We start from the raw sequence: 12335 nt of genomic DNA, 5'->3' as shown, positions 1-12335 counted from the left end.
AAAGCAAGAAAATTCCAGAAAAAATCTATTTCTGCTTTATTGACTATGCCAAAGCCTTTGACTGTGTGGATCACAATAAACTGTGGACAATTCTGAAAGAAATGGGAATACCAGACCACCTGACTTGCCTCTTGAGAAATCTGTATGCAGGTCAGGAAGCAACAGTTAGAACTGGACATGGAACAATGGACTGGGTTCCAAATAGGAAAAGGAGCACGTCACGGCTGTATATTGTCACCCTGCTTATTTAACTTATATGCAGAGTACGTCATGAGAAACGCTGGACTGGAAGAAACACAAGCTGGAATCAAGATAGCCGGGAGAACTACCAATAACCTCAGATATGCAGATGACATCACCCTTATGGCAGAAAGTGAAGAGGAACTCAAAAGTCTCTTGATCAAAGTGAAGGAGGAAAGCGAAAAATTTGGCTTAAAGCTCAACATTCAGAAAACAAAGGTCATGGCATCTGGTCCCATCACTTCATAGGAAATAGATGGGGAAACAGGGGAAACAGTGTCAGACTTTATTTTTTTGGGCTCCCAAATCACTGCAGATGGTGACTGCAGCCATGAAATTAAAAGACGCTTACTCCTTGGAAGAAAAGTTATGACCAACCTAGATAGTATATTCAAAAGCAGAGACTTTACTTTGCCAACTAAGGTCCGTCTAGTCAAGGCTATGGTTTTTCCAATGGTCATGTATGGATGTGAGAGTTGGACTGTGAAGAAGGCTGAGCGCCGAAGAATAGATGCTTTTGAACTGTGGTGTTGGAGAAGACTCTTGAGAGTCCCTTGGACTGCAAGGAGATCCAACCAGTCCATTCTGAAGGAGAGCAGACCTGGGATTTCTTTGGAAAGAATGATGCTAAAGCTGAAGCTCCAGTACTTTGGCCCCCTGATGCAAAGAGATGACACATTGGAAAAGACTCTGATGCTGGGAGGGATCGGGGGCAGGAGGAGAAGGCGACAACAGAGATGAGATGGCTGGATGGCATCCTGGACTCGATGGACATGAGTTTGAGTGAACTCCAGGATTTGGTGATGGACAGGGAAGCCTGGCGTGCTGTGATTCATGGGGTCGCAAAGTGTCTGACACGACTGAGCGATTGAACTGAACTGAACTGCACTGCACTGATGCAAAGAGATAACTTATTGTAAAATACCCTGATTCTGGAAAAGACTGAAGGTGAAAGAAGAAGGGGCCAGCAGAGATTGAAATGGTTAGACAGGATCACTAACCCAATGAACATGAGTCTAAGCAAACTCTGGGAGATAGTGAAGGACAGAGGAAGCTGGCATGCTGCAGTCCACGGGGTCACAAAGAGTTGGACACTTTTTAGAGACTGAACAACCACTATATATATATATATATATATATATATATATATATATATATACACATATATACACACACACATACCCAAAAGAGAAAAGAGTATAGGAATGAGTAATACAGTAATGGATCATAATATATCAAATTAAAATACAATTCAGGAAATCTACAGTGTTACTTTTAAAATGCTGTACACATATATACACATTGAGTATGAAGGAGACAAGCTCTTCCTTATAGTAAAATGCAATGTAAGAAACGTGGAAGGAATAACAGAGTGAGGAAAACATCATTTTGCAACTTCTATATAAATAATTGATTTACATAAAAATCATACATGGTTGCTAAAGATTCTGAAAGAAAGTCCAATATGTTTAGGTGTGTTCTTCCCCCTACCACCAAGTCGTTTTCTGTCACAAGATGCCAATCTGACAACTCAAAACAATTCTGTCAATATTTGCCCAGAGATAGCATCAGAACCCACAGGTTAAGGGCTCAGTTCTATAAGACTGCCCTCCACTTCAGACACAAATTCCAAGTCTAGGTTATTACCTGTGCTTCTAAATAACTGGTTATGAATCAGAGGTTCCAACAGCTTCTTCCTTGGGCTCTAGTAATTTGTCAGAGCAGTTCACAGGACTCAGGAAACTATTTTACTCACTAGATTAGCAGTTTATTACAAAGGATATTAAAGTTTACGAATCAACAGTCCTTTGAAAGAGGCATGAAGCAGATAAGTGGGCAAAGGTGGAAAGCCTCTCCCTCTCCAAGTATGACATTCTCTCCAAATAGCCAGAACTAATATGCTATTTTTAGTATTTTTCTGTCAGTATTGTTTTGCCTTTCCTCTAATTTAGCATAATTTTGTTGTTGTTGTTCAGTAGCTAAGTTGTTTCCAACTCTTCGGCAAACCCATGGATTGTAGCAAATCTGGACTCTCTGTCCTTCACTATCTCCCACAGTTTGCTCAGATTTATGTCAGTTGAGTTGCTGATGTTATCTAACATTCTCACCCTCTTCTTCCTCCTCTTCCTTTTGCCTTCTGTCTTTCTCAGCATCAGAGTTTTTTCCAATGAGTCAGCTCTTCCCATCAGGTGGTCAATATATTGGAGCTTCAGCTTCAGCATCAGTCCTTTCAGGGAATATTTAGGGTTGATTTATTTTAGAATTGATTTGTTTGCTCTCCTTCAATCTAAGGGACCATCATGAGTCTTCTCCAGCACTATAATCTGAAATCATTACTTCTTCGGCACTCAGCCTTCTTTACAATCCAACTCTCACATCTGTCCATGACTACTGGAAAGACCACAGCTTTGATTATATGAAACTTTGCTGGCAAAGTGATATCTTTGCTTTTAAACACTCTTGTCTAGGTTTTCGACAGCTTTCTTTCCAAAGAGTGTCTTTCATTTCATGGCTGCAGTCAGCATCTGCCGTGATATTGGAGTCTAAGATAAAATTTGTTTTTTCTTCCACTTTCTCCCTTTCTATTTGCCATGAAGAGATGCCACTGGATACCATGATCTTAGTTTTTTGAATGATGAGTTTCAAGTGAGCTTTTTCACTTTCCTCTTTCACCCTCATCTAGAGCCTCTTCAGTTCCCCTTCACTTTCTGCCATTAGGGTGGTGTCATCTGCATATCTGAGGTTGCTGATATTTCTCCCAGTAATTGTGATTCACCCAGCCCAGTATTTCACATGAGGTACTCTACACAGAAGTTAAATAAACAGGGTGACAATATGCAGCCTTGTCATACTACTTTCCCAATTCTGAACCAGTTGGCCCATGTAAGGTTCTAATTGTTACTTCTGGAGCCACATATAGGTTTCTCAGGAGACAGATAAGGTGGTTTCATATTCCCATCTCTTTAAGAATATTCCAGTTCATTGTGATCCACACAGTCAAAGGCTTTAGGGTAGTCAATGAAGCAGATGTTTTTCTGGAATTCCCTTGCTTTTTCCATGATCCAAAGAATGTTGGCAATTTGATCTCTGGTTCCTCTGCCTTTTCTAAATCTAGCTTATACATCTGAAAGTTCTTGGTTCACATACAGCTAGTGCCTAGCTTGAAGGATTTTGAGCATTACCTTGCTAACATGTGAGATGAACATACTTCTACAGTAGTTTGAATATCCTTTGGCACTGCACTTCTTTGAGAATGGAATGAAAACTGATTTTTTTTTCCAATCCTGTGGCCACTGAGTTTTCCAAATTTGTTGGCATATTGAGTTGTAGCACTTTCACAGAATCATCTTTTAAGATTTGAAATACCTCCACTAGCTTTGTTCATAGTAATGCTTTGTTAAGGACTACTTGACTTCATACTACAAGATATCTGGCTCTACATAAGTGACCATACAATTGTGGCCATCTGGGTTCTTAAGTCTTTTTTTTTTTTTGGTATAGTTCTGTGTATTCTTGCAACTTTTTCTTAATCTCTTCTCCTTTTTTTAGGTCCTTACTGTTTCTGTCCTTGATTGTGCCCATCCAAGAAGGAAATGTTCCCTTGGTATCTTCAATTTTCTTGAAAACCTCTCTAGTCTTTCCCATTCTATTGTTTTCCTCTATTTCTTTGCACTGTTCTTTTAAGAAGGCTGTCTTACCTCTCCGTGATATTCTTTGGAACTCTGCATTCAGTTGGGTATACCTTTCCCCTTCCCATGCAATATGTCCTCTTTTGTATTTGAGTTCTTTGATTTAGTGCCATCACTCTTAAAAAATATTGAAATTTCCCATGCAGAAACACAAAACATCTCACCATTTGTTTATACATTCCTTAATTTCTCTTTGCAAAATTTTGTAGTGAGCAGGTCATTTAATTATATCATTAAGTCTATTCATAAATATTATAATGCTATTATAAATGAGGATATTTGTCTTAACATTTCATCTTCTGATTTCCCATAGCTAGTACAGAAACATGGAGAAGGCAGTGGCACCCCACTCCAGTACTCTTGCCTGGAAAATCCCATGGACAGAGGAGCCTGGAAGGCTGCAGTCCATGGGGTCGCTGAGGTTTGGACACGACTTCACTTTCACTTTCACTTTTCACTTTCATGTGTTGGAGAAGGAAATGGCAACCCACTCCAGTGTTCTTGCCTGGAGAAGCCCAGGGATGGGGGAGCCTGGTGGGCTGCCTTCTATGGGGTCGCACAGAATTGGACACGACTGAAGTGACTTAGCAGCAGCAGCAGCAGTACAGAAACATAATTTTTATATTGACCTTTTATTTTTGAAGTGTTAGTCACTCAGTAATGTCTGATTCTTTGTGACCGCATGGACTGTAGCCCACAGGCTTCTCTGTCCATAGGATTTCCCAGGCAAGAATACCGGCTGCTACTGCTACTGCTAAGTCGCTTCAGTCGTGTTCGACTCTGTGAGACCCCATAGAAGGCAGCCCACCAGGCTCCACCGCCCCTGGGATTCTGCAGGCAAGAACACTGGAGTGGGTTGCCATTTCGTTCTCCAATGCATGAAAGTGAAAAGTAAAAGTGAAAAGTGAAAGTGAAGTCGCTCAGTCGTGCCCGACTCTTAGCGACCCCATGGACTGCAGCCTACCAGGGTCCCTACCAGGGTCCAGGCAAGAGTACTGGAGTGGGGTGCCATTGCCTTCTTCAGGGATCTTCTTGACCCAGGGACTGAACTTGGGTCTGCTGCATTGCTGGCAGATTCTTTACTGTCTACGCTGCCAGGTAAGCCCATTTTGTAACATTATTAAATTCACTTATTGGTTCCAGTTATTTGTGGTCTTTTGTAAATCTTCTTGGGTTTTCTGTACATGATCATGTCATCTGAAAATAATAACTATTTAAATTCTTTTCAATAATTTTGCATCTTATCTCACTTGCCTTGTTTCACTGGCTATGATATTAAACAGAATAAGTAAGAATATTGTTGCCTTGTTCCTAATCTTAAAGTGTTTAGCCTTTCACTGTTGAATATTATGCTAGTATTTAGCAGAGGAAAGGATGAGGAAGATTACTTCTATATACAGTTTACTGACGTTCAACTGTAGAGATTATAAACTGTGTTACTTTTCTTTGAACTATCTGTTACTGTTTTTGAGAATGACTTCAATATTTCTTAAGCCAACTTAAATACGAGTTTTCTCTATTTAGAAGTGACAGATTCTAGCTGATATTATATATTTAATATTAAAAAAATGGGTATAATTAAATAATGTAGATCCTAACAGAGAGAAACATTTGAATCATTAAGGAAAATACACCTACAACTTAACCAAATTAGTTAATCCTAAGAGAAAACAAATTTTGGCCCACCCTTGCTTTGTGTGTGTGTGTGTGTGTGTGTGTGTGTGTGTGTAGGTATGTGCATTGAGAATGTGGATTTGTAGGAGAAAGGAAAAGACAGTATCATTTGAGTGTCATGAAAATTCAACATAAGCATCAGAATTTTAAAAAGTATATTAATATATATACATATCAAAATATATACTTATGTCTACTAATTATATATATGAACTTATATCTACATATGTATAATTGCATCATTATAATAATATACTTGTGCTATATATGTGTAATGTATATAACAAGTGCTTAAAATGTACTTAATCCAAATACTAACATATAAAAACTTTTAGAATGTGTATATTCTAGGTGTGCTAAGTCACTTCAGCTGTGTCTGATTCTTTTCAACTCTATGGACTTTAGCCTACCAGGCTCCTCTGTCCATGAGGTTCTCCAGGCAAGAATATTGGAGTGGGTTGCCATTTCCTCCTCCAGGGGATCTTCCTGACTAAGGGATCAAACCTGTGTCTCATGTCTCCTGCATTAGCAGGCAGGTTCTTTACCACTACACCACCTGGGAAGCCATAGCCATCTGCTCCCCCAAGGTAGATCAATATAGTAATAATGTGAAAAGTGTAATGGGATACATAATTTGATTTTAGTCATATGTTTCCTCATTCTGTAAATATTGGATGCTTTGGAACAATGTAAAGACCCAAAATATGTTGATGTTTGAAAGGGGTTCAATAAAGGTGAATGATACTTTGGGAAGCATAAGATGAAGCCTTCCTGTTGTATTGCTGGGCTCTGGCTGTACTATCTCTATACTCTTTCAAATTTAAATAACTAGATAAGCTCCTAAGTAGATCTGAGGCAACTGTCATTTTGTGAATAAGTGTGATAGGTGTGAAATGAAGTCGCTCAGTCGTGTCTGACTCTTTGCGACCCCATGGACTGTAGCCTACCAGGCTCCTCTGTCCATGGGATTTTCCAGGCAATAGTACTGGAGTGGATTGCCATTTCCTTCTCCAGTGGATCATCTTGACCCAGGGATGGAACCCAGGTCTCCCACATTGTAGACAGATGCTTTACCGTCTGAGCCACCAGGGTGATAGGTGTAGAAGAGGATAAAAAGGGGATAAAGTGACCAGGCTTACTTAAACAGGGAACAAAAGAGAGGAAAGAGCATGGTTTTGCAGTCTGACCTAGCAAATAGGACAAGAAATTTATCTTTCCAATTTTATAGCCTCTTCACGTTACATAATAGCATTTAAAATACTTATCTCTAGAGGTATGAAAATTAAATAAGATCATATTATTACAAAAATTTTATTCAATAAGTGAGTTATTTTATGATTCTAAGAATAATCTAACATCGTGATAAAACAATGAAATATATTAAGAAAATTTTGAGATAAAAAGCAGACAATTTTAGAAAGAACAAAATGAGATTCGTATCTAACTTAGGCTAGGTTAGATGAAGGCTTTTCTAAAAGCCCAGACTTAAGGGCTTAAAGAGTTCAATAATAATAACAATAATTTTATTATATTGTTATATAAACAAAAATAGCATCCATATTATTAATTTAGAATTTAGCTATTCATTGGTTTATTAACATGCGCTTGCACTAATTATTTTTTACAGTAATGTAGTAAAATACATACGATTCATGCTTAGCAAAATCCCACAGTCTCTTCACATAAGATAGATGTGAAAATCATTAATTTCATGCCCAATCCCAATGCAAGATTCCTATGGTTCATGCCATCAGACAGGTGAAAATATGAAGTTCAGAGGGAATTCACATCAATGTAACACCGTCGAGGTGAAGGGATGATCAGAAACCAGGGTGACAGTCTGCCTCTAAGACCAGATCTGGAATAATCCAAATTCAGAAACATAGGCAAAGAAGAGCAGAGCCAAGCAGTTCAATGCACAGGGAGCTGTGATATGAAAGGCAGGTTAGCAGGGTTTAGTAGGCAATCTGGGAGACAGCTGATGAAAGTTCGAGAGTTTTGTGGATAACAACAGTATTACAGGAATTTTTCTATGAGGATTTCTCTGCCAATGGTAAGTCTAAGGTCAGGAGTGGCTAGAAAGCAAATTTACATTAGGATCCAAATCACAGAGAAGGAAAATGACAGAAGCTAGTGGTAATTCTGAGTTCTAACCCAATAGGCTATATAAATTAGATGATAAAAAAAAAAGTCATAGCTACTTAAGAAGGATATTTTGGAAATTCTAGGAGAATTAGATATCCTGTGAAATGTGGTTAAAGATAGACACATTATCTATGTGGTCAGGGTCAAAAGAAGCTTGAGTGTAGGAAGTATTAAATTTCAAGTAGGCACATTAACTTTCTCTAGGCAAAGATATGGACCTTTCTTATAGGGACAAATTACTACTAAGTATTTGAATACTTTCAGAAGAAATTCATGATTCTATGAATGCCACAGGAACACTCTGTTGAAGTTATACACTCCAGTTCCATAGAACAGACACATAGAACACTTGTACTGTCCCATATATTTTTAAAAAGGGCAAAACAGTAGTGTTCTCAAGAGAAATTAGTGCATTCCAATTAATGAATAAAGGAAATCTCAAAGTTTTCTAGAAATACTTTATTTTTTTATTTTTTTTTAATTTTAAAATCTTTAATTCTTACATGCATTCCCAAACATGAACCCCCCTCCCACCTCCCTCCCCATAACATCTCTCTGGGTCATCCCCATGCACCAGCCCCAAGCATGCTGTATCCTGCGTCAGACATAGACTGGCGATTCGTTTCTTACATGATAGTATACATGTTAGAATGCCATTCTCCCAAATCATCCCACCCTCTCCCTCTCCCTCTGAGTCCAAAAGTCCATTATACACATCTGTGTCTTTTTTGCTGTCTTGCATACAGGGTCGTCATTGCCATCTTTCTAAATTCCATATATATGTGTTAGTATACTGTATTGGTGTTTTTCTTTCTGGCTTACTTCACTCTGTATGATCAGCTCCAGTTTCATCCATCTCATCAGAACTGATTCAAATGAATTCTTTTTAATGGCTGAGTAATACTCCATTGTGTATATGTACCACAGCTTTCACTATGGAGAACAGTGTGGAGATTCCTTAAAAAATTGCAAATAGAAATACTTTAAAAGAGAAAAATTATATTCTCATATCAATTCCAAGTTTTGAACAGTGGTATACTATCAAAGTAATGAGGAAGTTTTAGAATTATTAATGCTGTCTTTAAAAGCTACATATTATTTACATGTCTTTATAACTTTTTGCTTTTAAGGGATGCATCAAACAAATGGATCACAGCTGAGTAATTGAGAACTAGGTTTCAAGGATAGAGACTGTTTTACATTGATGAGGTGTATAGAGTATTTTTAGACTTCATGAAGTGCAGCAGATAAGCTTTCATTCATCTCATGACAAACAAGGCAAGGAGATATATTTGGGTATTCTAACTTTGCATAACATGTGTGCTCAACCCTTTTCTGTGGAACACTTCATTTAAAACTGATTATAATCACAGCTGCTACAATGATGAAGGGGGTTCCATAAGAGTTCTTTTTCAGGTATAGTGCATGTTATGACATTTTTGTGGAATAGGTTTTTACTTGCTTTCTCATCTTAAAAATTTAGATTACTCATCTATAACCCATTATACCACTGAAGATGGAGATTTATGCCTCAGACAATGTATATATTTTCTGGCAAGAGACTGAAGAGTGACAGCACGCTAGTAGACACTTTTATAGAACTGGTAACACAGGAATAGATTGCAAAGTACTCCTCAATCATATGCAAAACATAATCTTAGTAAGCTTGCAAGCAAGGCAAATCTACAAGTTCTGCCACTGCATATAAAAATAACAGATCATGATAGAAATCACAGCTGTTCGGTGGTTGCATTTTTTTCTTAAATCTAGGTAAACATGAAAAAAAATTAACCTTGATTTTATCCATTTTTTTTGGTAAATTTTAATTGAAGAGACCGAAGGTGTTCAAGAATGATATATGCCAGTGGGGATAAAAAACAAGCAAAACACCTCTTGTCCACATGCTGATATAAATAATAATACTTACATAATTATTGGAGAAGAAAATGGCAACCCACTCTAGTACTCTTGCCTAGAAAATTCCACGGATGGAGGAGCCTGGTGGGCTACAGTCCATGGGGTTGCAAAGAGTTGGACATGACTGAGAGACTTCACCCACTCACTCACTACATAATTATAAGAAGTGACCTATGTAAGTCCCATTATAAACTGTGTGAATTTAGAAAATATCGTACAGAAAATATCAGTTACATTTTTATTTAGTTTCAGTGGACTTCCATAGCTCATATATAATATAAATGAAATGGTATATAGAAAAAAACAATTTCCTAGTATCAGACAGCTAAACTTCCTAACAGTAGGGATTAAGCCATGAATTATGCCTACTACAGCTGTACTTCCTGGATGTAAAAAGCTTGGATGCACTTTCCATTATAAAAGCACACATATAAAATTCATCCATTGCATAAGCAGTGTTTAGCAAGCCTCAGCACCAGCAAAAGAAAAATAGTGGACAAAGAAATTCAGTTTTCAAGTAGCAATAAAAGTTGACAATTTTGAGGACTTACAATGTTTCAATTATTGTTTTTTAACATAGCACTTGATATGTATTATTTGACATTCACAGTAGCTCTGAGCTGGATAGTATCTTTTTAAATTATTTTTATTGTGATAAAAAATGCATAACATAAAATTTACCATCTTAACCACTGCTAAGTGTCAAGTTCAGGGGTATTCAATATATTTATATTGTCTAGTGCAGGTGATGGCATTCCAGTTGAACTGTTTCAAATCCTGAAAGATGATGCTGTGAAAGTGCTGCACTCAATATGCCAGCAAATTTGGAAAACTCGGCAATGGCCACAGGACTGGAAAAGTTCAGTTTTCATTCCAATCCCAAAGAAAGGCAATGTTAAGAATGCTCAAACTACTGCACAATTGCACTTATCTCACATGCTAGTAAACTAATGATCAAAATTCTCCAAGCCAGGCTTCAGCAATATGTGAACCGTGAACTCCCTGATGGTCAAGCTTGTTTTAGAAAAGTGAGAGAAACCAGAGATCAAATTGCCAACACTCTCTGGATCATGGAAAAAAGCAAAAGAGTACCAGGAAAACATCTATTTCTGCTTTATTGATTATGCCAAAGCCTTTGATTGTGTGGATCACAATAAACTGTGGAAAATTCTGAAAGAGATGGGAATACCAGACCACCTGACCTGCCTCTTGAGAAATCTGTATGCAGGTCAGGAAGCAACAGTTAGAACTGGACATGGAACAACAGACTGGTTCCAAATAGGAAAAGGAGTACGTCAAGGCTGTATATTGTCACCCTGTTTATTTAACTTTTATGCAGAGTACATCATGAGAAACGCTGGACTGGAAGAAACACAAGCTGGAATCAAGATTGCTGGGAGAAATATCAATAACCTCAGATATGCAGATGACACCACCCTTGTGTCAGAAAATGAAGAGGAACTAAAAAGCCTCTTGATGAAAGTGAAAGAGGAGAGCGAAAAAGTTGGCTTAAACCTCAACATTCAGAAAATGAGGATCATGGCATCCAGTCCCATCACTTCATGGGAAATAGATGGGGAAACAGTGGAAACAGTGTCAGACTTTATTTCTGGGGGCTCCAAAATCACTGCAGATGGTGACTGTAGCCATGAAATCAAAAGACACTTACTCCTTGGAAGAAAAGTTATGACCAACCTAGATAGCATATTCAAAAGCAGAGACATTACTTTGCTGACTAAGGTCCATCTAGTCAAGGCTATGGTTTTTCCTGTGGTCATGTATGGATGTGAGAGTTGGACTGTGAAGAAGGCTGAGCGCTGAAGAATTGACACTTTTGAACTGTGGTGTTGGAGAAGACTCTTGAGAGTCCCTTGGACTGCAAGGAGATCCAACCAGTCCATTCTGAAGGAGATCAGCCCTGGGATTTCTTTGGAAGGAATGATGCTAAAGTGTAAACTCCAGTACTTTGGCCACCTCAAGCGAAGAGTTGACTCATTGGAAAAGACTCTGATGCTGGGAGGGATTGGGGGCAAGAGGAGAAGGGGACGACAGAGGATGAGATGGCTGGATGGCATCACGGTCTCGATGGACGTGAGTCAGAGTGAACTCTGGGAGTTGGTGATGGACAGGGAGGCCTGGCATGCTGTGATCCATGGGGTTGCAAAGAGTCTGACACGACTGAGCGACTGAACTGAACTGAACTGAACTGGAAGCAATAGCCAAAACATTTTCAGCTTGCCAAATTGAAATTCTATACCTATTAAACAACTTGTCATCATTTCCTTCTCCAAGCCCCTGAATACCATCATTCTACTTTTTGTTTCTATGAATTTGACTTCTCATGGTAAGAATGATCAAACTGGGGTGGTCCTAAGATGCCAGAGGAATAGGACAGGGAGACCACTTTCTCCCCCAGAAATTCACTGAAAGAACATTTGAATGCTTAGCAAATTCCACAAAACAACTTCTGAATGCTCCCAGAGGACATCAGGCACCCAGAAAGGCAGCCCATCGTCTTTGAAAGGAGATGGAGAAGTCTTGAGGCTACTGTAAGAATAAGACTAAAAACCAGAGATTAAGTCCAAACCCTGAGAACACCAGAGAACTCTTGACTCCAGGGAACATTAATTGACAGGAGCTCATCAAAAGCCTCCATACCTACACTGAAAC

This window comes from Ovis aries, chromosome 4, assembly GCF_016772045.2.
Source record: "Ovis aries strain OAR_USU_Benz2616 breed Rambouillet chromosome 4, ARS-UI_Ramb_v3.0, whole genome shotgun sequence".
Classification (NCBI taxonomy): domain Eukaryota; kingdom Metazoa; phylum Chordata; class Mammalia; order Artiodactyla; family Bovidae; genus Ovis; species Ovis aries.
This window is presented reverse-complemented; position numbering follows the sequence as displayed.